At 47.7% G+C, this 26,193-nt stretch overlaps 1 long non-coding RNA gene across 1 annotated transcript in view; it reads right to left on the reverse strand.

Moving 5' to 3' along the window:
* LOC134947594 (uncharacterized) overlaps window positions 1-26,193 on the reverse strand; it is a 69,921-nt gene that overhangs the window by 37,963 nt on the left and 5,765 nt on the right. Inside the window, exon 2 of the long non-coding RNA XR_010182642.1 lies at window positions 18,742-18,819. This is a non-coding gene — a long non-coding RNA (uncharacterized LOC134947594). The remainder of the gene's footprint in view (window positions 1-18,741; window positions 18,820-26,193) is intronic.

Below are 26,193 nucleotides of genomic sequence, written 5' to 3' on the forward strand. Positions count from 1 at the left end.
GTGTGTACGCTACGTGCATTCACATCGCAGGGGTTACTGTTTACATTCAGCAGCCGCAGCTGCCTTAACCGTAGTATAATAAGGTACTGCATTTCCCTGTAAGTTAAACGGACTTAACAGTTTGCGGCTCGTCCGGTTCACCACTTACTCATTGGCTTGCAGGGCCTAACAGACTTTGGTCTACCAACAAAGGGTGGAGACGAGTCTTAAGTAATTTTTATTGTGTTTAAAACTATCTAATGTTGCTAGACCACATTTGTCCTGTGTAGTCTTAGAGGTGCTGGTGCGAACCGAGGGACAACAGGGAAAAAGCCATTTATTTTCTGAGCAGAGACCAAGAGGGTGCGCTTGGTATATTATGAGTAGGAAGTACGGGTCCCTACACAGAGGCTTTTTGTGATGCATGGATATTGAAAACAGGGCATCATTTCCTAGGGTTGGTAGTTTTGAAGCAGAGGTGCTCTAAAATGTTAGAAATAGGATATGTCTGATAAAATCCAAGAAACAAAAGATCAGACATAAAGACTGAACATTTGGCAACAACAGGGAGAAATGCAAAGGGAGCTTGCTCGTATGGCATGTTCCAAACCAATCAAGAATGTGAATGCAAGTGCACCACCACCGCCATATGTCGATGGAGAGGAGGCTGCTACAACCAATAGCATACCAGGGAATGAAAGGGAAACACAAATTGTATTAACCCTAACCCATGCGGATTGTATCCTGTTTTAAGTCCTTCCAAAGGTTGTAGTTCTGAGGAAGACGACGAGCCGAGCGTGATCTCAGCCCTCTCCCTGGCAGCCACCATACAGGAAATGTAGGTGGGCACGGCCCACCCAGTAAGAGTCGTAGTGATGCCCTCCACTGGAAGAGTGGGTGAGATCGTATCCACAGGTGAGTATGGGACTGTGCATTATGCAGAGACAGTAGCTTCCCGCACTGAGGTAGATAAAAGTGATGTGGTTGGGTTAAATCCTGTCCAGATAATAGCAGTTCCCAATGGAAGAACTGATAACCAGGGAGTAAGCCCTATCAGGAATATTGCAATGTATTGCCATGGTCCAGGTCAGAACTGTGGTCAATCATTTCAGAATTCCCCGATCCCTGGAAAGATTTAGCTGGATGCCAGAAATTTATTAAGGCTCTGGGTAATGCCCACTAACCTACAAACAAAGATTGGCAGACAGTGTTAAGAGCTTGCCTACCCTCAAATATTGACCCCCCAGAAATTCATCACAGATTGTAAAATAGAGGCAGATGGTCTTCTAACTGATGAATACAATCAGGAGAACGTAAGGCAGATTAACATACAACTAGGATTGTATTTCCCCATAATTGTAAAATGGAGTATAATTTTCACTATCAAACAAAAGGAAAGTGAACTGGCATCCGAATATTTCCATAGAGCCTTACAAGACATGGCTAAATATACTGGGATAGAAGACATAAGGAATTATGCACACCACAGGGAAGTTGCTGTCTCTGTGTTAATGGATAGACTTAAAGAGGCATTAAAGGTCAGGGTACAGACTTCTTTGCCTAACTGGAGAGGGGTTACTGTAGACGCACTAAGAGAATCTGCCATCGAACGCAACAAAAATATCCTAAAGCACAGAGAACAGCAGGGGGATAGGTTGATGACGGTATGCATACAGGCTCTGGAAGTCCAACCTACACAACCCAACCCCCAAGTGTTTGAAGGACCAAGAAGGAGGGTAAGTAGATGTTACACATGTGGGAGAGAGGGACATTTCTCCAGGGAATGTAGACAGAATAGATCACAAGCCCCTAGATACAAGCCACGTATCCAGAGCTACCCAATACATAGACGGCATCAAAGGACATACAGATGTATCCACATTTATCTTGACGGTTAATAGGATTAACTGTGACTGGCCAGTCAGACTTAATCCCCTGCTGTAAATGACTTAATCCCCTGCTGTATTGTTCTCTGTATTGTATTGCAGTTGAGAACAATAGCTGAAGGGTTTATGCTAATAAATCATGTTGTGACTAGGCACAGAAAACTACTCAAGATAACGGTGGATACATCAGTATAGAAGGGATTTTGAGCCACATAGAGGGGAGACACATAGATTTCCCCCAAGGAGGGATGGGCAGGCCTCCATTTCATCCCAGCAAGTCCCTCACATACGGTAGCTGCCAACACCCTCCAGGGAAACCAATCATACAGACAATAGGAAGGGGGTCACACCTGTATCCTACAGCCAGTGAGGTTGACTATAAGCCTCAGAGACAAACCTGAGGTCATGGTCAAGGTAGCTGGTACCATACAACCTTTTCTTGTAGATACAGGGGGGGCCAGATCAGTGCTAAACTCCACAGCAGGTATAGAGACTAAGGGCAAAACAATTTCATCAATGGGAGTAATGGGAAAAGTGCTGCAGTACCCTTTGAGTAGACCGGCAGAGATTACGATAGGGCCCTTGCATACCAAACATTCTTTCCTGTTGGCTGCATCGGCTCTGACTAATCTACTTGGCAGAGATTTGTTGTGTAAAATGCGGTGTGTCATATATTGTACCCCTGATGGTGTGTTTTTAGATATCCCTGAAAACCATGCACAGGATGTATAAGATATATTAGACATCCCTCAAAGGCTAATGTTATACTCCACCATTATAGACACATGTCCATCACAAGTAGAGGAAATTATCTCACAAATACCGGGTTCCCTTTGGACCAAAGATGGACAAGGCACTGGATTGATGGCAAATGTAGCCCCTGTAGTAGTACAACTAAAAGATGGCAGGATAGCTCCAAAAATCCCCCAGTACCCTCTGAAACCAGAGGTGGAATTAGGAGTTTACCCTGTTTACCCTAGTCAGGACGTCCAGCACAGCCAACAGTCCCATCTTCCCTGTGAAAAAGAGTGGGGGGAGGTGTTACAGGCTAGTGCAGGATCTAAGGGGGATAAACAAGATAGTCGAGAGCCAATTCCCTGTAGTGCCCAATCCAGCTGTCATCCTCATGCAAATTCCCTCTACCTCCAAGTACTTCACTGTGATTGACCTCTATTCTGCTTTCTTTTCTGTCCCTCTTCACCCTGAAAGTCAGTACCTTTTCACCTTCACCTACAGGGGAGTACAGTACACCTGGACCCGTCTCCCCAAGGTTTCATTGACAGCCCAAATATTTTCTCCCAGGCCCTACATGACTGTTTGCAATCCTTTCAACCTGAGAATGGGTTGATGCTGATACAATATGTTTGTCACGGCGCCGCGGTCTCCATACTTACCTCTCCGGGCGCGCTGGGTCTCCGTGCGGCCGTCCTCGCTGGCGGGTCCCGGCGTCCGGCACTCCATCCAGCCGGCGTGTGCGTCCGACGTCCTCGGGATGTGCGGGTGACGTCATCGGCCCGTCCTCCAATCAGGCCCTGGCGGGAAGTTCAAATTCAGACGCCGGGTAGTGCTCCGGCGCCTGAGTATCATCGTTGCTACTGTACCTGTGATCTCCAGTGCTCCGTGCCTCCAAGCAACTCCGTGCCTCCAAGCACCTCCGTGCCTTCAGCACCTCCGTGCCTCCAGCACCTCCGTGCCTCCAGGCACCTCAGTGTCTCCACGCGCTTCAGCGCCTACAAACACTTTAGTGTCTCCAAGCCCAGTGCACGTTAGTGCAGTTGTGTCTCCAGCACCTAGTATTCTTCTGTGATTCACCAGCACCTTTCAAGTTCTCTCTTTCAGGAGACCTTCAGCGTCCACACGTGCCTCCTGTCCGCCGACCTGATCCTGCATGAGGAAAACTTACATCCGGCCATCTCTGCTGCGGCCCAGTTGCGGTTCCACTTCCTGGTCACCGGAAGAAACCCCGAGTCCACAACCCTCCCAAACCAGGTCAGTGATAGTATACTCAGGCCTCATGGACCCGGGGAATCGGAACACGGACTCAAGTGCCATCCAGAACCTGGCTTCCCGAGTACAAAGTCAGGAAGCGGCACAAGGTCAGGTGATGCAGTACCTCCAGGAGTTGTCCGGGCGTCTGGATCAGATTCAGGCGTCTCTAGCCTCAGTAATTCCGGCACCAGTTCCAGTAGCTGCACCAGTTGCCACCTCCAGCAATGTCCAACTATCGGCAGGTGCCACTCTGCGCCTTCAGCTGCCTACGCCGTCCCGTTATAATGGGAATCCTAAAAATTGTCGTGGTTTCTTGCGAGGTACATTTCGAGCTACTAGCACACAACTTTCCTACAGACCGGTCCAAGGTAGCATATATTATTTCTCTGCTGGAAGGATCTGCCTTGGATTGGGTGTCTCCATTAAAGGAACGTTCTGATTCACTGGTTTCCAATTACTCCGAATTCATCACGTCTTTTCGACAAATTTTTGACGAGCCCGGCAGGATGACCTCGGCCTCTTCTGACTTACTCCGCATCCGTCAAGGCTCCCGATCCGTGGGTCAGTATGTGGTTCATTTCCAAACCATTGCCTCTGAACTTCGTTGGAATAATGAGGCTCTGAGAGCTGCTTTCTGGAACGGTCTTTCTGATCGCCTGAACGATGAGTTGGTCACTCGAGAGCTTCAGGATTCTTTAGAGGAATTGATCTCTCTCTGTGTCAAGGTAGATCTCCGGATGCAGGAACGTGGAGGTGAACGTAGTCGATCGGATCGTTCTAGGTTCCGGCTTCCTCCTGCAAGGCAAGCGGTGGTCCCAAGTCCGGACGAACCCATGCAGATTAACCATCCCGATTGTCCCCGGAGGAGCGGCAGCGTCGTCATGAGGGTAAGCTCTGCCTGTACTGTGGAGCTGCGGGTCACTTCATCAAGTCCTGCAAATCCCGTCCGGGAAACGAGAAGGCCTAGCTTGTTCCGGGGGAGTCAAGTTGGGGGTTACGACCAAATCTTCTCCCACTAAGGACTGTTTGCTTCCTGTAACGTTAATCACCAAGGCTACTTCCAAGTCTTTTGAAGCCCTGTTGGACTCCGGGGCTGCGGGAAATTTCGTTTCTTCTCTCTGTGTCCAAAGTCTGAATTTGGAAGTACGGTCCATCGAATGGCCTATTTCCTTGACAGCCATCAATGGTACTAGGATATCCAAGGGTATCATAACAGAACACACGGTTCCAGTTAAACTACAGGTCGGGGATCTACATCAAGAATATTTGGAGTTCCTGGTGATCCCGGAAATGCATCACGATCTGGTTCTCGGAATACCTTGGCTCAAAAGTCACAATCCCCATATCGATTGGAAGACCGCACAGATTCGGTCTTGGGGTTCTTTTTGTCACACTAACTGTCTCACCCCTGTCTGTCCGCTTCGCGTTTCTTCTAAGGCGGAGGAAGAACCTCTCCCAGAGGCATACCAAGAATTTAGAGATGTGTTTTCGGAACAAGCAGCTGACCAGTTACCACCCCACAGGGCTTGGGACTGCCCCATTGACCTTATCCCTGGGAAAATGCCGCCTCGGGGTCGAATTTATCCTCTGTCCCTTCCAGAGACACAAGCTATGTCTGATATATCAAATCCAATCTTCACAAGGGATTCATCCGCCCCTTTACCTCCCCGGCTCGAGCGGGCTTCTTCTTCGTGAAAAAAAAAGGACGGAGGGTTAAGACCATGTATCGACTACCGCGGCCTAAACGATATTACCATCAAAAATAAATACCCCTTGCCTCTAATCACAGAGCTATTTGATAGAGTTCGCGGTGCCCACGTTTATTCCAAGGTCGATTTGAGGGGGGCCTATAACCTTATACGCATCAGAGAGGGAGATGAATGGAAGACCGCCTTCAATACCCGGGATGGGCATTATGAGTATCTGGTGATGCCGTTCGGTCTTAGCAATGCTCCTGCTGTTTTCCAGGGATTCGTCAACGAAATCTTCCGAGACATGTTATACCTAAGTGTCGTGGTTTATTTGGATGACATCCTGATTTTTTCAAAAGACCTGAACACAGGATACAAGTCAAAGAGGTACTCCGCCGTCTACGTGAGAATCATCTATATGCCAAGATGTCCAAGTGTACCTTCGAAGTTACATCAATACCGTTCCTCGGTTATATCATCTCGGGGATGGAGCTTCGCATGGATCCGGAGAAACTCTCTGCCATTCGGGACTGGGCACAGCCACTCTCCTTGAAAGCAATACAAAGATTCCTGGGTTTTGCGAACTATTATAGAAAGTTCATTAGAGGTTTCTCCACCATTGTTGCACCCATTACCGCCCTAACGAGAAAGGGTTCCAACCCGGGGTTGTGGCCTCCCGAAGCCATAGAGGCCTTTTCCCACTTGAAATCAGCTTTTATGTCCGCCCCAGTACTCCAACAACCAAATTTCGAGGAACCTTTCTTCCTAGAAGTCGACGCATCCTCGGTCGGAGTTGGGGCCGTTCTCTCTCAGTACGCCTCAGATAAGAAATTACATCCGTGCGGCTTTCACTCTCGTAAATTCTCTCCGGCTGAACGGAATTACACTATTGGAGACCAGGAACTCTTGGCGATTAAATCTGCCTTGGAAGAGTGGAGATATCTCTTAGAAGGGGCCAAACATGTGACTACCATTTACACTGATCACAAAACTTTGTTGTATATCAAAACCGCACAGTGCTTGAATCCTCCCCAAGCTAGATGGGCACTCTTCTTAACTCGATTTTCTTTTGTTATCAAGTACCGAGCCGGGACTTTCAATACCAAAGCGGATGCACTGTCCCGTTCACAAACTCCCACAGATGATGAGGATTCTTTTGAACGGAGTTTAATTCTGAATCCAATTTCTGTCTCTGCTGCCTCGACTACTCCAAGTCCTCTTCCTGGAAGAATGTCCGTACCAGTTAAATTCCGGTCGAGGATACTACAGTGGGCCCATAGCTCCAAATTCTCCTGTCATCCGGGCGCCCAGAAGATGTACAAGTTTCTGCAAAGATCTTACTGGTGGGACTCCATGAGGAAGGATGTACAGAATTACGTTAATTCCTGTCCCCAGTGTACACAGCATAAATCTCCCCGTTTACCTCCTGCTGGGTTACTTCGTCCTCTGTCCATTCCTATGAAACCCTGAACTCATATTTCCATGGACTTCATCACTGACTTGCCCCGTTCCAAGGGTTGCAACACCGTTTGGGTAATCGTCGACCGTTTTTCGAAGATGGCACACTTCGTTCCTTTGACTGGTCTACCGACAGCTCCGAAACTAGCTCTACTGTTCATCCAAGAACATTTTCGGTTGCATGGGTTGCCACAGGAAATAGTCTCTGATCGTGGGGTACAGTTCACCGCAAGGTTTTGGAAAGCCCTCTGTTCGACTCTACAGATTAAACTTAAGTTTTCTTCCGCTTATCATCCCCAAACGAATGGACAAACAGAACGAGTCAATCAAGATCTAGAGACTTTCCTCCGTCTTTATCTCTCCCCTTCACAGGACAACTGGGTGGAATTGTTACCTTGGGCGGAGTTTGCCCATAATCATTCGTTTCATTCTTCCACTGTTGAATCTCCATTTTTCATCAACTATGGGTTCCATCCACGTGTTCCAGAATTACCAAGCCTTCCGATAGAAGAGGTTCCAGCTGTAACGTCCACTCTACAACACTTCGGACAAATTTGGAGTAAGATTCATGCTAATCTTAAGAAGGTTTCAGTCCGGTACAAGTTCTTTGCAGATAAGAAACGGCGAGCCACTCCACAATACAAGGTTGCTGACAGGGTATGGCTGTCCACACGTAATCTCCGGTTGAAGGTGCCCACCATGAAGTTTGTTCCAAGATTCATCGGTCCTTACCCTGTGCTACAAGTCCTGAATCCTGTGGTCTGCAAGCTGGGTTTACCTTCGCACCTACGTATACCTAATGCCTTCCATGTTTCTCTTCTTCATCCTCTCGTCCTTAATCGTTTTCATTCAAAGACCTCTAGCCCCACCTCAGTGGAGACTGAAACAGGAACAGACTTCGAGATCAAAAATATTCTAGACTCTCGTTACCTTCACAAGAATCTGCAATATCTGGTGGAATGGAAAGGATATGGTCCTGAGGAGAGAAGTTGGATAAAGGCTTCTGAGGTCTCGGCTCCTCGACTAGTCCGGATTTTCCATGCTAGACATCCTACGAAGCCGGGAAAGTGTCCAGGGGCCACTCCTAGAGGAGGGGGTGCTGTCACGGCGCCGCGGTCTCCATACTTACCTCTCCGGGCGCGCTGGGTCTCCGTGCGGCAATCCTCTCTGGCGGGTCCCGGCGTCCGGCGCTCCGTCCAGCCGGCGTGTGCGTCCGACGTCCTCGGGAGGTGCGGGTGACGTCATCGGCCCGTCCTCCAATCAGGCCCTGGCGGGAAGTTCAAATTCAGACGCTGGGCAGTGCTCCGGTGCCTGAGTATCATCGTTGCTACTGTACCTGTGATCTCCAGTGCTCCGTGCCTCCAAGCACCTCCGTGCCTCCAGGCACCTCCGTGCCTCCAGGCACCTCAGTGTCTCCACGCGCTTCAGCGCCTACAAACACTTCAGTGTCTCCAAGCCCAGTGCACGTTAGTGCAGTTGTGTCTCCAGCACCTAGTATTCTTCTGTGATTCACCAGCACCTTTCAAGTTCTCTCTTTCAGGAGACATTCAGCGTCCACACGTGCCTCCTGTCCGCCGACCTGATCCTGCATGAGGAAAACTTACATCCGGCCATCTCTGCTGCGGCCCAGTTGCGGTTCCACTTCCTGGTCACCGGAAGAAACCCCGAGTCCACAACCCTCCCAAACCAGGTCAGTGATAATGTTGATGACTTGTTGTCATGCTCTGACTCATTCGAGTCATCGCTGGCAGACACTAAACTAAGCTTCTGTTTCATCTCTCCCAGACAGGATACAAGGTTTCTAAGGATAAGTTGCAGTTGTGCCAGACTGAGGTTAAATACTTGGGACACTACTTGACGCAAGGACTCAGACACCTGACCACCGACAGAATACAGGCCATCTGCGACATGACTCTGCCGCAAACCCAGCAACAAATTTTCCCTTTTCTAGGAATGTGCAGGTATTGTCAGAACTGGATTCCGGGGTTCTCTATTCTAGCACTACCACTGCAAGAAATGGTCTCTTTGAACAAACCAATAACGGGTCTCTCATACAGAAGAATCCGAACTGGCATTTGAGAGACTAAGAGTGTTTGTCACAAGCACCAGCATTGGGGATGCCAGATTACGAGAAACCTTTTGAGTTGTACGGTACCGAAAGCACTGGGTGCGCAGCAGGAGTCTTAACCCAGAAACATGGTGATGCCAGCAGACCGGTAGCCAACAACAGTGCACAATTGGACACTGTAGCACGGTCTCTCCCCACTTGCCTACGAAGTGTTGCAGCCATAGCTTTGTTGGTAAGTAAAAGCGAAGACGTAGTATTAGGACATGACCTGACAATCCATACACCTCATGCAGTATCAGCCTTGCTAAACTCCACCCAAACCAGACATGTCTCATCCGTCTGGTTTACAAAGTGGGAATTATCACTGATGGCCCCTGAAAACATCACCATAAAGAGGTGCAGCACAATAAATCCTGCAACTTACTTGCCGAGTGTGCCTTGTCATGCACAAAGGGTGGAGGATGAGAATGATGATGGAGGATTTAATGCAGACACTGATTCACATGATTGTATGGAATACCCGAACCAGACTTTCACTGCGAGACCTGACATCAGTGACAACCCACTGGAAGGTGTAGGATTTACCTTCTACACCGACGGTAGTTGCCACAGACAGACGGACTCGGGAGAACTGTGCACCGGATACACAGTTGTAGATGACGAAGGTATCATAGAAGTTGAAACCCTTGGTCCACTTCTCGCATTAGATATCACCCATACTGCTGAAGGAATTATAAATTATAGGTACATCAATGCACTAGTGAACTTGATAGATAATATCGCTGAGATGTATGATGACACCTTCAGGTATACGGGTAGGGAACTGCAGGCCTACAAGAAGGAACTGGTCCAGCATAGGATGGTCTTAAATTACATCACAGCCGTGACAGGTGGGTATTGTGTTACTCGGGCAACTCAATATGGTGTGAAGTGCTGTGCTATATTACGAACAGTACCGAAGACCCAATGGAGATCATCGATCAAAAGATGGATGAGATCTTGCAGTTGAAGTGGGAGTTCAGAAGGAAACACAACCTTACTTTAGCGGCCGTGGGTAATGAATTGACCGGATGGGCCTCATGGTTGAACCTACACAAATGCTTCCTTGGGTTAGGAGAGTGGGCACAAAATGTGATTGCAAGCGTGGGAAAGTTTCTCCTCTGTATCCTGGGTGTCGTCATAATTATCGGTCTGATATTCAGATGTGTTCAAATTTTGATGCAGCAAAAACATAATACAAATTTGAGGAGTCTAAGGAGCGAGGGCGTTGTAACAGCAGCAAAATTGATATATGACGCTACCATAGAAACAGTGTTGTGATAATGAATGTAAATGAATTTCATGGCCTGTATCTTTGACTTTTTGTTTTCCCCTCTACCCAGAGATCTTCAACCGGAAATTACATCAGTGTACCCTAATTTATGTGAATGTATCTTTATATGTCTTACCCTCATCTCTGCAAACTTCAGTTAATAACACACATAGTCGATAACCTTTATCCACACATAATGGCATAGACATACCCCTCCCCACATGTATCAGATAAATGTGCTCCCCATTTATTATTATAAGAAGCCGAACAAGGTGAGGGCTAATGGTCCTTGCCTAGAAAGAGCTTGGTAATGTTTGTTTGCCCATGTACAAACCCTTAATATGGGATGAGAAGGATTAAATATATACTTCGCAGTACCTCAAAGCTTTCTTAGAACGTATATGGCACGATGATACATCCCCCTCAAACATTTACTCATGCATACACTTTTATTTCCTATCCCACTAGGCTATATATTTCCCACCTACAAGTCTTCCTCCTGTTATTCGAATGTTGTACATATTGTATATGAAATATTTTCAGTGTTATTAATAATGCGTGGCAGTTATTGTTACTGCCAAAGGGTGGACTGTCGAAGTTGAAAATATTATACCCACATTGACCACGTGCAAACACCACACAGAGTTGCCTCCGGGGCGTGTGCTTGTTCTGCCATGCGTGTGCATACCCGCACGCTGTGTACATTGGCTCACGAAGCCCTGCGTATTAGCGCATGGTATGAGTAAATACAGTAGCATATGCATTCGCATAGAAAAGCCACAAAGACTTATCTGATATTTTACACAGTCTACAAACACCAAACCAGCAATTTACATTTACTTAAGAAATAGAACAATAGAGATATCCAGCTTTACAGGATGTGAGGGGACAGAACTACAGTAGGTTAGAACATGGTGTTTGGTATCTAGATGTACAGTATTTCAAGGGCTACATTCCGATTGCAGTTTGCAGAGTATAGCATGCTCTTGCACAGGAATACAATATTCATATCATACTGTAATTACTGTACTCCTGATATTCGGCGGGAACCCAGTGGAGTACATCTGCAAGTACACCTGGACCAAGCATCGCCCACCTATTCAAACCAACCTATGACCCCTCATGTACTGTAAATGACCAGCCCTTTCACCTATGAAAGAAGAGCTCAGTTTCCTTTGTATGTTTTGGACTATTGTATAAAAGCAGGGTCTCCTGGCTGGTCTTAGTCTATTCCCTGAAGGTCATCTTACTAAGATTGACTGAGGACCGGATTCGGGAGGCGCAGGCAAACATATGTACTATTGGTTGTAGCTCTTCTCTGTGATGTTGTATTTCTGTGTATATCCTTTTAAGTAAATATTTGTTGCTGTGTTGGACCACAACATAATGTCAGGAATCGACTTACCAGGCTGACATCCGTCCGCCGCTGCGGACTCCGTCCTGGCTCCCTGCGGTCACCTGTCACCTATGCCCCTGCCATGGGACATCATCAAGGGCCTGGGAACACTCCTGAGACAGCGGGCATGTAGCGCGCCGCGTCCCTGCTAGGCCGCAGCGTGGGCGCCGCCATGACAGTCTGTAAACAGCCAGTATACTGCGGCCAATCCGGTGCTTGGCCGCACCCACTTTCCTTCACTCATCCAATCCCTGTGCACCATGGGGTACATAAGAGACTGCAGGATCAGTCTGCAGGCATCCTGGACTTTGTGTCACTCCAGCGACCCATGTGAAAGGATCTGTTCCTGTTCCTCCTGTGTTCCTGGTTCTCTGGTTAAGAACTTGTACTCCTGGTTACTCTGCACTGCTCCGTGGAACTTCAAGGCCCAGCAATACCTGCAACCTGCAAACAAGGCTTCACACTCATCACCACCTTGTGTGCTTCAGCCTGCAGTTGAAGACTGACTCCAGGTGTGTCTCATTCCTCCACCTGTGATACAGCTTGCTGCTGCCAGTGCCTCATCACCTGCACTGTGAAGTCAGACTCCTGCCTCTGCTCAGGTTTGCCATTCTACACCTTGCTGCCTAAGTTTCCTGTTTTAAAACCTGCACTGGTTTCCAAACCAGAACCATTTCACAAACACTTGTTCTTCTGTTTATATATTACCGGATATTATTTTCTCAAGTCATCTGTCATCCATTGCCATAGACTTTCAGTTATCATACTGAGTGATTGACTTTATTCATCTGTTATTATTGTTTCTGCTACCATTCTGTGTTATATCATCTGCCAAATAAAATACCATTGCGCTCATGCGCAGGAACGTTATCCAGCCTCCTCGTTTTCTCCCATCTACCTCCACTGACCCACTAGCGCCCCCTCCGGGGACACAGCCCAAACACAATCTGACAGTAAGTCCAGGATCGATGGACTCGGATGGTGGACGGAGTGTGGGGTCAGAGGCCTTGCAAAATCTGGTCTCCCGTCTGGATGGTCAAGAGGTTGCGCAGCAGCAGATGCTTCAATTCCTGCAAGGGATGTCCTCCCGATTAGATACACTACAGCAATCCCTGCCTAGTGTACTCTCTCCTACTGTTCCTGTTACTCCAGCACCTGCCAGTGCTGTGAGTTCTTCTATGCCGGCTGCATCAGCTCCAGTGTCACGTCTGCATCTGCCCGTGCCGAGCAAGTATGATGGCAGTCCTAAGTTATGTCGCGGGTTTCTCAATCAATGTGAAATACAGTTTGAGTTATTGCCACATAATTTCCCCACGCCAAGATCCAAGGTTGCCTACATCATCTCCTTACTCTCTGGATCTGCTCTGAGTTGGGTGTCTCCTCTGTGGGAACGTGCTGACCCTCTGATTAACAACTACACAGACTTCGTGTTAACCTTCAGACGGATCTTTGACGAGCCTGGTCGTGCGACATCAGCTTCGGCAGACCTGATCCAACTTCGTCAAGGTACCCGAAGCATGGGACAATATGTCATCCAGTTCCAGACGTTGGCTGCAGAGGTTCAGTGGAACAACCAAGCTCTGGTAGCAGCTTTCTGGCATGGACTTTCGGATCGGATCAAGGATGAACTGGCGACCCGTGACATTCCTGTTCAACTGTCTGATTTGATCTCCCTGTGCATTAAGTTGGACTCTCGCATCCGCGAACGCAATAATGAACGCGCTCGGAGTGAGCCACGCAGATCAAGGTTCATACCTTCTGTACAGTCCCAGTCTCCCTCTTCTGACGAGCCTATGCAGATAAATAGGTCCCGCCTAACTCCTGAAGAGCGGGCAAGAAGAATACGTGAGAGACTCTGCCTATACTGTGCTGCTGCGGGCCATCAGATTAACTCCTGCACGGTGCGTTCGGGAAACGCCAGATCCTGACTTGTAAGGGAGGAGTCAAGTTAGGATCTTTCAGTCAAGCTCCTTCTCAACAAGACCTCATCCTTCCAGTGATGCTAGAGACTCCAGTTGGGCTCCAGTCTGCGTCAGCATTAGTGGACTGCGGTGCTGCAGGAAACTTTATCACCCAAGCTGCGGTAAATAAATTTTGCCTATCTACCTGTGAACTTTCTTGTCCAGTTTACATTACTGCTGTGGATGGCAGTCGAATCTCCAAGGGGAACATTTCTCATCAAACTGTTCCAGTGGTTCTGGGAGTTGGATTTCTCCATTCTGAACTGATCAAGTTCCTGGTCATCCCTCAAGCCACCCAGGAGATTGTCTTGGGCATGCCCTGGCTCCAGCTACATAATCCACAGTTTGACTGGTCAACGTTGCAGCTTACCTCATGGGGTTCACATTGTCATCAATCCTGCTTAGCCCAAGTGTGTCCCATTAAGTCTACCGAAGTAAAGACACAGTCAAGTCTCCCAGCAGCTTATCAAGACTTCTCAGACGTCTTCTGTGAAAAGGCTGCTGATATCCTGCCGCCCCATAGGGAATGGGATTGTCCCATCGATCTCCTTCCTGGCAAGAAGCCACCTAGGGGGCGCACCTACCCGTTGTCTGTTCCTGAAACTGAGGCGATGAGTAATTACATCAGAGAGAATCTTCAGAAGGGATTCATCCGTCCGTCATCATCTCCCGCTGGTGCAGGTTTCTTCTTTGTTAAAAAGAAGGATGGAGGACTGCGTCCATGCATTGACTATCGGGGTCTCAATGACATTACTATCAAGAATAGTTATCCATTACCACTCATTACCGAATTATTTGACAGAGTTAAAGGAGCCCGCATCTTCACCAAGTTAGATCTCCGCGGTGCCTATAATCTCATCAGAATCCGGAGTGGTGACGAGTGGAAGACAGCTTTCAACACTCGAGATGGCCATTATGAATACCTGGTAATGCCATTTGGGTTGAGTAATGCTCCAGCAGTGTTCCAACACTTTGTGAACGAAATCTTTCGTGATGTCCTGTATAAGTACCTCGTTGTTTACTTAGATGATATCCTTATCTTCTCCCAAGACCTTCCATCTCATCGTCTACAAGTTTGTGAAGTTCTCCGACGTCTTCGTGAGAACCGGCTCTACGGGAAACTATCTAAATGCACCTTTGAAGTTCCCTCTATACCCTTCCTGGGTTATATAATTTCCGGATCGGATCTTCAGATGGACCCGACAAAATTGGAAGCTATTGCCAATTGGTCCATTCCAAACTCTCTCAAGTCTATCCAGCGATTCCTGGGTTTCGCCAACTACTATAGAAAATTTATTCGAGGATTCTCCACTATCATCGCTCCTATTACCAACCTGACTCGGAAAGGGGCAGACCATTCCAACTGGTCAGAAGAAGCCTTGGCAGCCTTCCAGAAGATCAAGCTAGCCTTTATGTCTGCTCCAGTGCTGTCTCAGCCAGATGTCAACAGACCATTCGAGTTAGAGGTAGATGCCTCTACAGTTGGGGTTGGAGCTGTTCTCTCCCAGAAGGGATCTGATGGGAAAGTCCACCCTTGTGGATTTTATTCTCGAAAGTTTCTTCCTGCAGAAGCTAACTACTCCGTGGGAGATCAAGAACTACTGGCGATCAAGCTGGCTCTCGAGGAATGGAGATATCTCCTAGAAGGGGCCAAACATCCGTTTAATATCTACACGGATCATAAAAACCTGCTATATTTAAAGGCAGCTCAGTGCCTTAACCCTCGCCAGTCCAGATGGGCTATGTTTTTCTCACGTTTTAATTTCAAGCTTCATTTCCGCCCAGGTTCGCAGAATGTGAAAGCCGACGCGTTATCCCGATCCATGGAATCTGAAGAAGGAACATCTGACTCAGTGCCACATTCCATCCTGAGTCCCGTGGTTTTCGCTGCATCTCAAGTCTCCCCAGCTCCTCCTCCTGGTAAGACTTTTGTTTCCCCAGATCTCCGTCCCAAGTTGCTATCTTGGGCCCATCAATCCAAGTTCACTGGCCATCCTGGGGTCCTGAAGACCTTCAAGTTCCTTTCTGCTACATATTGGTGGCCAAAGATGAAAATGGACATCCAGGATTTCGTGGCATCCTGTCCTAAATGTGTGCAGCACAAGACTCCTCGTCAGTCTCCAGCAGGTCAGTTACAACCACTGTCTATCCCTAGTCGTCCCTGGTCACACCTGTCCATGGATTTTATCACCGACCTTCCTCCTTCTCAAGGACATAATACCATTTGGGTTGTAGTGGACAGATTCACCAAGATGGCTCATTTTGTTCCTCTCCAGGGTCTCCCTTCTGCCCCAAAACTTGCCCAAATCTTCCTACGGGAGATTTTCCGCTTACATGGTTTACCCTCTGAAATAATATCTGACCGGGGGGTACAGTTTGTAGCGAGGTTTTGGAGGGCTCTCTGTTCTGCCATGCAGGTCAAACTGAAGTTTTCATCTTCATACCATCCTCAGACGAATGGGCAGACAGAGAGGGTCAATCAAGAACTTGAGACTTTTTTAAGATTATATGTTTCATCTTCCCAGGATGACTGGTTCGATCTGCTCCCATGGGCCGAGTTTGCCCACAACTTTCGATACCATACTGCCACTGAAACGACACCATTCTTTGCAGTATATGGGCAACATCCCCGTGTACCTGATTTCCAAGAACTCCCTCATATGGATGTTCCTGCTGCCACTAATGCTCTGACTCAGTTTTCATCTATTTGGAGAAAAATTCACGTTTCCCTCAAAAAGGCCTCCAGTCGGTACAAGGTCTTTGCCGACCGCAAGAGACGTGCGGTTCCCCATTTGAAACCTGGGGACAAGGTTTGGCTATCAACCCGTAACCTCCGTCTCAGGGTCCCATCCATGAAGTTTGCACCACGCTTCATTGGTCCTTACCCTGTCGAAAGAGTCATCAACCCAGTGGCCTATAAATTAAAGTTACCATCTTCCCTTCGTATACCTAACGCTTTTCATATTTCTCTCCTCAGACCTCTAGTCCTAAACCGCTTTCAGAATACTCTTCCAGTAGGTCCCAAGGTTCGAACTCAGCGGGGCGTGGAATTCGAGATCAACAAAATTCTGGACTCCCGTTGTCGGTATGGACGTCTCCAGTACCTGGTCGATTGGTCCGGTTATGGCCCAGAGGAGAGAAGTTGGGTGAATTCGTCCGATGTCCATGCTCCTAGGTTGGTCCGTGTCTTCCACAGCACTCATCCCTCCAAACCACGTGGGTGTTCGGTGTCCACCCCTAAAGGAGGGGGTACTGTCAGGAATCGACTTACCAGGCTGACATCCGTCCGCCGCTGCGGACTCCGTCCTGGCTCCCTGCGGTCACCTGTCACCTATGCCCCTGCCATGGGACATCATCAAGGGCCTGGGAACACTCCTGAGACAGCGGGCATGTAGCGCGCCGCGTCCCTGCTAGGCCGCAGCGTGGGCGCCGCCATGACAGTCTGTAAACAGCCAGTATACTGCGGCCAATCCGGTGCTTGGCCGCACCCACTTTCCTTCACTCATCCAATCCCTGTGCACCATGGGGTACATAAGAGACTGCAGGATCAGTCTGCAGGCATCCTGGACTTTGTGTCACTCCAGCGACCCATGTGAAAGGATCTGTTCCTGTTCCTCCTGTGTTCCTGGTTCTCTGGTTAAGAACTTGTACTCCTGGTTACTCTGCACTGCTCCGTGGAACTTCAAGGCCCAGCAATACCTGCAACCTGCAAACAAGGCTTCACACTCATCACCACCTTGTGTGCTTCAGCCTGCAGTTGAAGACTGACTCCAGGTGTGTCTCATTCCTCCACCTGTGATACAGCTTGCTGCTGCCAGTGCCTCATCACCTGCACTGTGAAGTCAGACTCCTGCCTCTGCTCAGGTTTGCCATTCTACACCTTGCTGCCTAAGTTTCCTGTTTTAAAACCTGCACTGGTTTCCAAACCAGAACCATTTCACAAACACTTGTTCTTCTGTTTATATATTACCGGATATTATTTTCTCAAGTCATCTGTCATCCATTGCCATAGACTTTCAGTTATCATACTGAGTGATTGACTTTATTCATCTGTTATTATTGTTTCTGCTACCATTCTGTGTTATATCATCTGCCAAATAAAATACCATTGCGCTCATGCGCAGGAACGTTATCCAGCCTCCTCGTTTTCTCCCATCTACCTCCACTGACCCACTAGCGCCCCCTCCGGGGACACAGCCCAAACACAATCTGACACATAACATATACAACTGGTGTCACATTCCATTCTTGTTTGGGTATAGAAGTGTATTCAGCCACACATGACGCTGTACAGTGCACATAGCGTGTCGGCGTGTGTACGCTACGTGCATTCACATCGCAGGGATTATTGTTTGCATTCAATGGCCACAGCGGCCTGAACTGTAGTATTATAAAGGTACTGCATTTCCCTGTAAGTTAAATGGATTTAACAGTTGCATAACTGTGTGTGGCATATGTACTGTAATAGGCATTACGGTGTGTGGTATAATATGGAAGGCATTACGGTGTTTGGCATAATGTGTAAGGGGCATTATGGTGTCTGGCATAATATGGCCATGCCCCTATTGTCATGTAGCAACTCCCCTAGTTTTGTGTTACCATTTCCCCTCATGAAACATTTCCACACCCATTTCAACTATCAGTACCACTAAGAAAAATTTTCTACTGTACTTGCACCACTGATATTGTAGTAACCCCCTCCCCTCTAACCCAAAACCTTCCCTCCTGCAGCCTAAACCTAAACCTACCCCTTAGTGCTTAACCATAAGTCCCCCCTGGTGGTGCCTAAACCTAACTTTCCCTTCCCTGGCTGTATACTCACTTCATCCAGCTTCCTTACATCTGTTGGGATCAAGAGGCCGGTCTCCCACCCAATTTGATCCATCGTCGTCGCCATTTTCAGGGGTGTGTGGATTCCGGCACCGGGATCTCGAACACCGAGATCCCAATTCATGAAAGTCGCAAGGAAGCAAGGCAGAAATAGGAGAGTAGTGTGCTTACCGGATGAGATGGGACCTGGCGGCGCCTCCTCCTCCTCCTGGCCCTGTGGTGGGTGCGGACGGGAAGGTGGGGGTGGTGCTGTGGAAAAAAAAACGAGATTTATGGTAAGAACTTACCGTTGTTAAATCTCTTTCTGTGAGGTACACTGGGCTCCACAAGGATTAACATCGGGGGTGTAGAGTAGGATCTTGATCCGAGGCACCAACAGGCTCAAAGTTTTGACTGTTCCCAAGATGCACAGCGCCGTCTCCTCTATAACCCCGCCTCCGTGCACAGGAGCTCAGTTTCGTTAACCAGTCCAATGCAGTGGCAGGTACCAAAGACGACTATCGTGAGTAGCCACATACACCACACACTCACTACAGGAGAGGGTGTCAGCGGCTAATGCCATACCAACCCAAAGAAGCCAAGTGTGTCATGGTGGGCGCCTTGTGGAGCCTAGTGTACCTCGCAGAAAGATTTAACAACGGTAAGTTCTTACCATAAATCACGTTTTCTGCTGCGGGGTACACTGGGCTCCACAAGGATTAACATTGGGGATGTCCTAAAGCAGTTCCTTATGGGAGGGGACGCACTGTAGCGGGAACAAGAACATGGCATCCAAAGGAAGCATCCAGGGAGGTGGAAGTATCGAAGGCATAGAACCTAATGAACGTGTTCACTGAGGACCACGTAGCCACCTTGCACAATTGTTCAAGGGTCGCACCACGGCGGGCCACCCAGGAAGGTCCGACAGACCAAGTAGAATGGGCTCTAATGGTAGCAGGATCTGGAAAGCCAGCCTGTACGTAAGCATGTGCAATCACCATTCTAATCCATCTGGCCAAAGTCTGCTTGTTAGCAGGCCAGCCACGTTTGTGAAAACCAAACAGTGCAAAAAGAGAATCAGATTTCCGAATGGAGGCGGTTCTCTTCACATAGATACGGAGAGCCCGTACCACATCCAAAGACCGCTCTTTAGATGACAACTCAGGAGAATTAAAGGCCGGAACCACAATCTCCTGGTTAAGGTGGAAGGAAGACACCACCTTGGGTAAATAACCCGGACGCATTCTAAGAACCGCCCGGTCACGGTGAAATATCAGATTGGGGGACTTACAGGATAAGGCACCTATATCCGATACCCTTCTAGCTGAAGCGATAGCAAGCAAAAACAAAACCTTAAGTGAAAGCAACTTAAGGTCTGTAGACACAAGAAGTTCAAATGGAGACTCTTGCAAGGCCTCTAGAACCAAGACAGATCCCAAGGGGCCACAGATGGTACATAAGGAGGCTGAATCTGCAACATGGCCTGAGTGAAGGTATGAACATCAGGTAGGGCATCAATCTTTCTTTGAAACTAAACCAACAAGGCAGAAATGTGAACGTTGAGGGAGGCCAGATGAAGGCCTAAGTCCAGGCCCTGTTGTAGGAAGGCCTACAGTTTGGCCGTACTAAACTTGAAAACGTCATGATTATGAGACGTGCACCAAGTAAAGTAAGAATTCCTATGGTAAATCCGAGCAGAAGCCGGCTTACGGGCCTTCAACATAGTTTGAACGACCGCCTCAGAAAAACCCTTGGCCCTCAGACTGAACGAGGAGGTCTGGTCATTGTTGAAGTAGAAGGGGACGACCTAGCGAGAGGCCCTGTAGATTGGAGAACCAGTGCCATCTGGGCCACTCTGGAGCGATCAGAAGTAGGTTTTACTCCTTCTTGCTTGAACTTCCGTATTACTCTGGCCAGGAGTGACACAGTAGGGAACACGTACGGCAGCAGATAGTGACATGGAATTGCAAGAGCGTCCACGAACGCTGCTTGAGGATTCCTTGTCCTTGCTCCGAAGACCGAAACCTTGAGATTGTGTAGAGACACCATCAGGTCCACATCTTGAAGTCCCCACTTGTCGCCGAGAAGTTGAAAGACCTCCGGATGGAGGTTTCACTCCCCGACGTGTACATCCTGACGACTGAGAAAGTCCGCTTCCCAGTTTAGGACTCCCGGAATGAACAATTCGGATATGGCGGTAGATGGCGTTCTGCCCACTGAAGAATCCGTGATACTTCTCTCATTGCCATGCGGCTTCAAGTGCTGCCTTGATGATTGATGTATGCCACCATAGTGGCGTTGTCCGATTGTACATGAACAGGTCTGTTCTGTATCAAATGCTGGGCTAGGGTCAGAGCATTGAACACCGCCCGCAGTTCCAGAATGTTTATCGGGTCCAACGGGACATCTGTCAGGCAAAATCGATGAGGGGGACGTTTCTTGAAGGATACAGCGTAACCTCGAGTGACGACTTCACTTACCCAGGCATCGGAAGTGGTCTTCAACCATTCCCAGGCAAAACCTAGAAGCCGGCCTCCCACCCTGGGATCCCCCAGGGGAAGGCCTGCCCCACAATGCGGCAGGCTTGTCAGTTTTGGAAGCTGGCTGATGGGCAGTCCAGGCCCGCTTTGGTCTGGGCTTGGCAGATTTGGAAGTACAAGCTCGTTTCGGGTAGGCCTGACCTTTTGCTTTACCTGGAGGACGAAAGGGCCGAGAGAAAGTACTTTTAGCATTCTGTGCGGAAGGAGCCGTACTTGGTAGGCAAGCTGTTATAGCACAAGCCAGGTCAGCCACAATCTTATTGAGGTCTTCTCCAAAAAGAATATGTCCCTTAAAAGGAAGCACCTCCAGGGTTTTCTTAGAATCCAGGATTTCAACCAAAGGATACGTCGAGGCAAGATGGACGTAGTGGCAGCTTTGGCCGCCAGCACCCCGGCATCAGAAGCTGCCTCCTTAAGGTAAAGAGAAGCTGTGGCAATATATGAGAGACATTGTCTGGCATGATCAGAAGCGTTGGAAAGTAGCTCCACCTCCAGCTCCTGAGCCCATGCTTCAACAGCTTCAGCAGCCCATGTTGCTGCAATGGTTGGTCTATGCACAGCCCCCGCTTGGGTGTAAATCACTTTCAAACAACCCTCCACACATCTATCCATCGGTTCCTTCAGAGAGGTGACGGTAGTCACTGGCAGAGCTGAGGAAACTACCATGCGTTCAACATGAGAATCTACAGGCGGAGTTTCCCAATTCTTACATAGCTATGCAGAGAGAGGATACCGAGCCAACAGTCTCTTATGCGGTGTGAATTTTGTTCCCAGATTTTCCCAGGATTCCTGACTTATGTCAGTCAGGTGTTGAGAATGAGGTAAAACTTGTTTAACCACCTTCTTACGTTTAAATCTGTCCGGATTTTTAGAGACAGCCTCAGGCTCAGGATCATCAGAGACCTGAAGAATGAGCCTGATAGCCTCAATCAAATCAGGGACATCCACCAGTGACTTCCCTTCCCCATCCGAAGCATCTGAGTCAGTGTCTGTCGGGTCAGTATATGGCGCCATCCTCCTCAGAGGATGTGTCCGAAACAGCGGTGGATTGTAAAGACATATCGGTCTGTTTAGAAGACTTCTTAGTCCTAGGCGGGTGAGAGTGAGACTTATTTTTAGTCAGTGATCGGTTCAAGTGCTGTAACGGAGATGAAATTTGATCTGCCCATTGCGGATTGACTGCAGGGACCATAAACTGCTGAACTGGCATAGGAGGTCCCACAGTTTTGTTACCAGCATATTTAATAACGTGGAGATGGTAGCCCAAGGTGGGTCATTAGTGGCCACCGGTGCTACAGACCCACTGGGAGATAAGAAACCCCCTGAACCTGAACTCTCTGCTGCCATGTTGTCCCCAAAAGTGTCTGCAGCATCACCACCACGCAATGTGGGAGAAGCCAGAGATCCGTTGCCCCGTGTAGCTGACATAATGATAAGCTCAAAATCAGGCAACCCAGTACAATAGTAGCAGCAATATACCTAGCAAGAACTCCCAGTGCAGTGTGTCAGCACAAACCGGGAATCCAAGAGATATATGGTGACTATAAATCACAAAGAAAAAATAGAAACATAGAATTTGTCGGCAGATAAGAACCACTTGGCCCATCTAGTCTGCCCCTTTTTTTTTTTTTATATATTATTTTTATCTCTAACCTTATTTGATCCTTATTTCTTTGTAAGGATATCCTTATGTCTATCCCATGCATGTTTAAATTGCTCTACTGTCTTAGCCTCTACCACCTCTGATGGGAGGCTATTCCACTTGTCCACTACCCTTTCTGTGAAATAATTTTTCCGCAAATTTCCCCTGAACCTCCCCCCCTCCAGTCTCAGTGCATGTCCTCGTGTCCTATTGCTTCTCTTCATTTGGAGAATGTTTCCCTCCTGGACTTTGCTAAAACCCTTGATATATTTGAAAGTTTCTATCATGTCCCCCCTTTCCCTTCTCTGCTCCAAACTATACATATTGAGATTTCTTAGTCTTTCTGGGTATGTTTTGTGATGTAAGCCATGCACCATTTTAGTTGCCCTCCTTTGTACAGTTTCTAATGTATTAATATCCTTTTGAAGATATGGCCTCCAGAACTGAATACAGTATTCTAGATGAGGCCGTACCAATGACCTATACAGTGGCATTATTACTTCTTTCTTTCTGCTGCTGATTCCTCTCCCAATGCAGCCAAGCATCTGACTAGCCTTCCTCATTGCCTTGTTACATTGCTTACCTGCCTTTAAGTCATCTGAAATAGTGACTCCTAGATCCCTTTCCTCTTCAGTAGTTTCCAGTATAGTGCCATTAATACTGTATTTAGCTTTAGGATTTTTGAGACCCAAGTGCATGATTTTGCATTTTTTGGCATTAAACTGTAATTGCCAGACTCTTGACCATTCCTCTAGTCTACCTAGATCCTCAATCATTTGTTTTACCCCACCTGGCGTGTCTACCCTGTTGCATACCTTTGTGTCATCTGCAAAAAGGCATACTTTCCCTTTAATGCCATTTGCAATGTCACCAATAAAGATATTAAAAAGCACTTGTCCAAGTATAGATCCCTGGGGTACTCCACTGGTAACATTTCCCTCCTGTGAATGCACTCCATTTACCACAACTCTCTGTTTTCTATCCTTCAACCAAGATTTTATCCATTCAATAATCCTAATATCCAATCCCAAACTTTCAAGTTTATTTAGCAGTCTGCGATGTGGAACCGTGTCAAAAGCCTTACTAAAGTCTAGATAAGCTATATCCATGGCTCCACCTTTATCCATCACTTTAGTCACACAATCAAAAAAGTCAATAAGATTTGTTTGACATGATCTCCCCCCAGTGAATCCATGCTGTTTGGGATCCAGTAAATTGCCGGATTTGAGATAATCTACAACTCTTTCTTTTAAGAGTGTTTCCATCAATTTCCCTACTACTGATGTAAGACTCACTGGTCTGTAGTTGTTTGCCTCTTCCTTGCTTCCACTTTTGTGCAGTGGGACTACGTTTGCTCTTTTCCAGTCCCCTGGAATTACTCCTGTAGCTAATGACTGGTTGAATAATTCTGTCAATGGTGCTACCAGCACCTCTTTAAGTTCTTTTAGTATCCTTGGATGTATCCCATCTGGCCCCATAGATTTGTCCACTTTCAGCTTTGAGAGTTCTGTTGTTAGGACCTTCTCCTCTGTAAATGTACTTGTTTCATTTTCCTGAATATCCCTGCAACTTAACTGTGGCCCCTTCCCCTCTCTTTCAGTAGTAAATACTGAGCAAAAATAATCATTAAGATGATCTGCTATTAAATTGTCTCCTTCAACAAGACTCCCAGTGTCCGTCTTTAGTTTTATAATTCCGCCTTTTGTTTTTCTATTTTCGCTTATATACCTAAAAAAAGTTTTGCCTCCTTTACCCACTGACTGGGCCATTTTCTCCTCAGCTTGTGCCTTTGCACATCTGATTACCTTCTTTGTCTCCTTCTGTCTAACAAGATATATCTTTTTGTCTTCATAAATAAATAAGAATTTACTCACCGGTAATTCTATTTCTCGTAGTCCGTAGTGGATGCTGGGGACTCCGTAAGGACCATGGGGAATAGACGGGCTCCGCAGGAGACTGGGCACTCTAAAGAAAGATTAGGTACTATCTGGTGTGCACTGGCTCCTCCCTCTATGCCCCTCCTCCAGACCTCAGTTAGGGAAACTGTGCCCGGAAGAGCTAACATTAAAAGGAAAGGATTTTTGAATCCAGGGTAAGACTCATACCAGCCACACCAATCACACCATACAACTTGTGATAACCTTACCCAGTTAACAGTATGAACAACAACTGAGCATCACTCAACGGATGGCTCATAACAATAACCCTTATTAAGCAATAACTATATACACGTATTGCAGAAAGTCCGCACTTGGGACGGGCGCCCAGCATCCACTACGAACTACCAGAAATAGAATTACCGGTGAGTAAATTCTTATTTTCTCTAACGTCCTAGTGGATGCTGGGGACTCCGTAAGGACCATGGGGATTATACCAAAGCTCCCAAACGGGCGGGAGAGTGCGGATGACTCTGCAGCACCGAATGAGCAAACACAAGGTCCTCCTCAGCCAGGGTATCAAACTTGTAGAACTTTGCAAAAGTGTTTGAACCCTACCAAGTAGCCGCTCGGCAAAGCTGTAAAGCCGAGACCCCTCGGGCAGCCGCCCAAGAAGAGCCCACCTTCCTTGTGGAATGGGCTTTCACTGATTTTGGATGCGGCAATCCAGACGCAGAATGAGCCAGCTGAATCGTGCTACAGATCCAGCGAGCAATAGTTTGCTTTGAAGCAGGAGCACCCAGTTTATTGGGTGCATACAGAATAAACAGCGAGTCAGTTTTCCTGACTCCAGCCGTTCTGAAAACATATTTTCAAAGCCCGGACTACGTCCAGCAACTTGGAGTCCTCCAAGTCACGAGTAGCCGAAGGCACCACAATAGGTTGGTTCAAATGAAACGATGATACCACCTTTGGGAGAAATTGGGGACGAGTCCGCAATTCTGCCCTGTCCATATGGAAGATCAGATAGGGGCTTTTACATGACAAAGCCGCCAATTCTGACACACGCCTAGCCGATGCTAAGGCCAACAGCATGACCACTTTCCACGTGAGATACTTTAGTTCCACGGTCTTAAGTGGCTCAAACCAGTGGGATTTCAGGAAATCCAACACAACGTTAAGATCCCAAGGTGCCACTGGTGGCACAAAAAGGGGCTAAATATGCAGCACTCCCTTTACAAACGTCTGAACCTCAGGCAGTGAAGCCAGTTCTTTTTGAAAGAAAATGGATAGGGCCGAAATCTGGACCTTTATGGACCCTAATTTTAGGCCCATAGTCACACCTGACTGTAGGAAGTGCAGAAATCGACCCAGCTGGAATTTCTCTGTAGGGGCCATCCTGGCCTCACACCAAGCAACATATCTTCGCCATATACGGTGATAATGCTAAGCTGTCACATCCTTCCTAGCTCTTATCAGCGTAGGAATCACTTCATCCGGGATGCCCTTTTCCATTATGATCCGGCGTTCAACCGCCATGCCGTCAAACGCAGCCGCGGTAAGTCTTGGAACAGACAGGGCCCCT

This window comes from Pseudophryne corroboree, chromosome 8 (genome assembly GCF_028390025.1).
Source record: "Pseudophryne corroboree isolate aPseCor3 chromosome 8, aPseCor3.hap2, whole genome shotgun sequence".
Taxonomy (NCBI): domain Eukaryota; kingdom Metazoa; phylum Chordata; class Amphibia; order Anura; family Myobatrachidae; genus Pseudophryne; species Pseudophryne corroboree.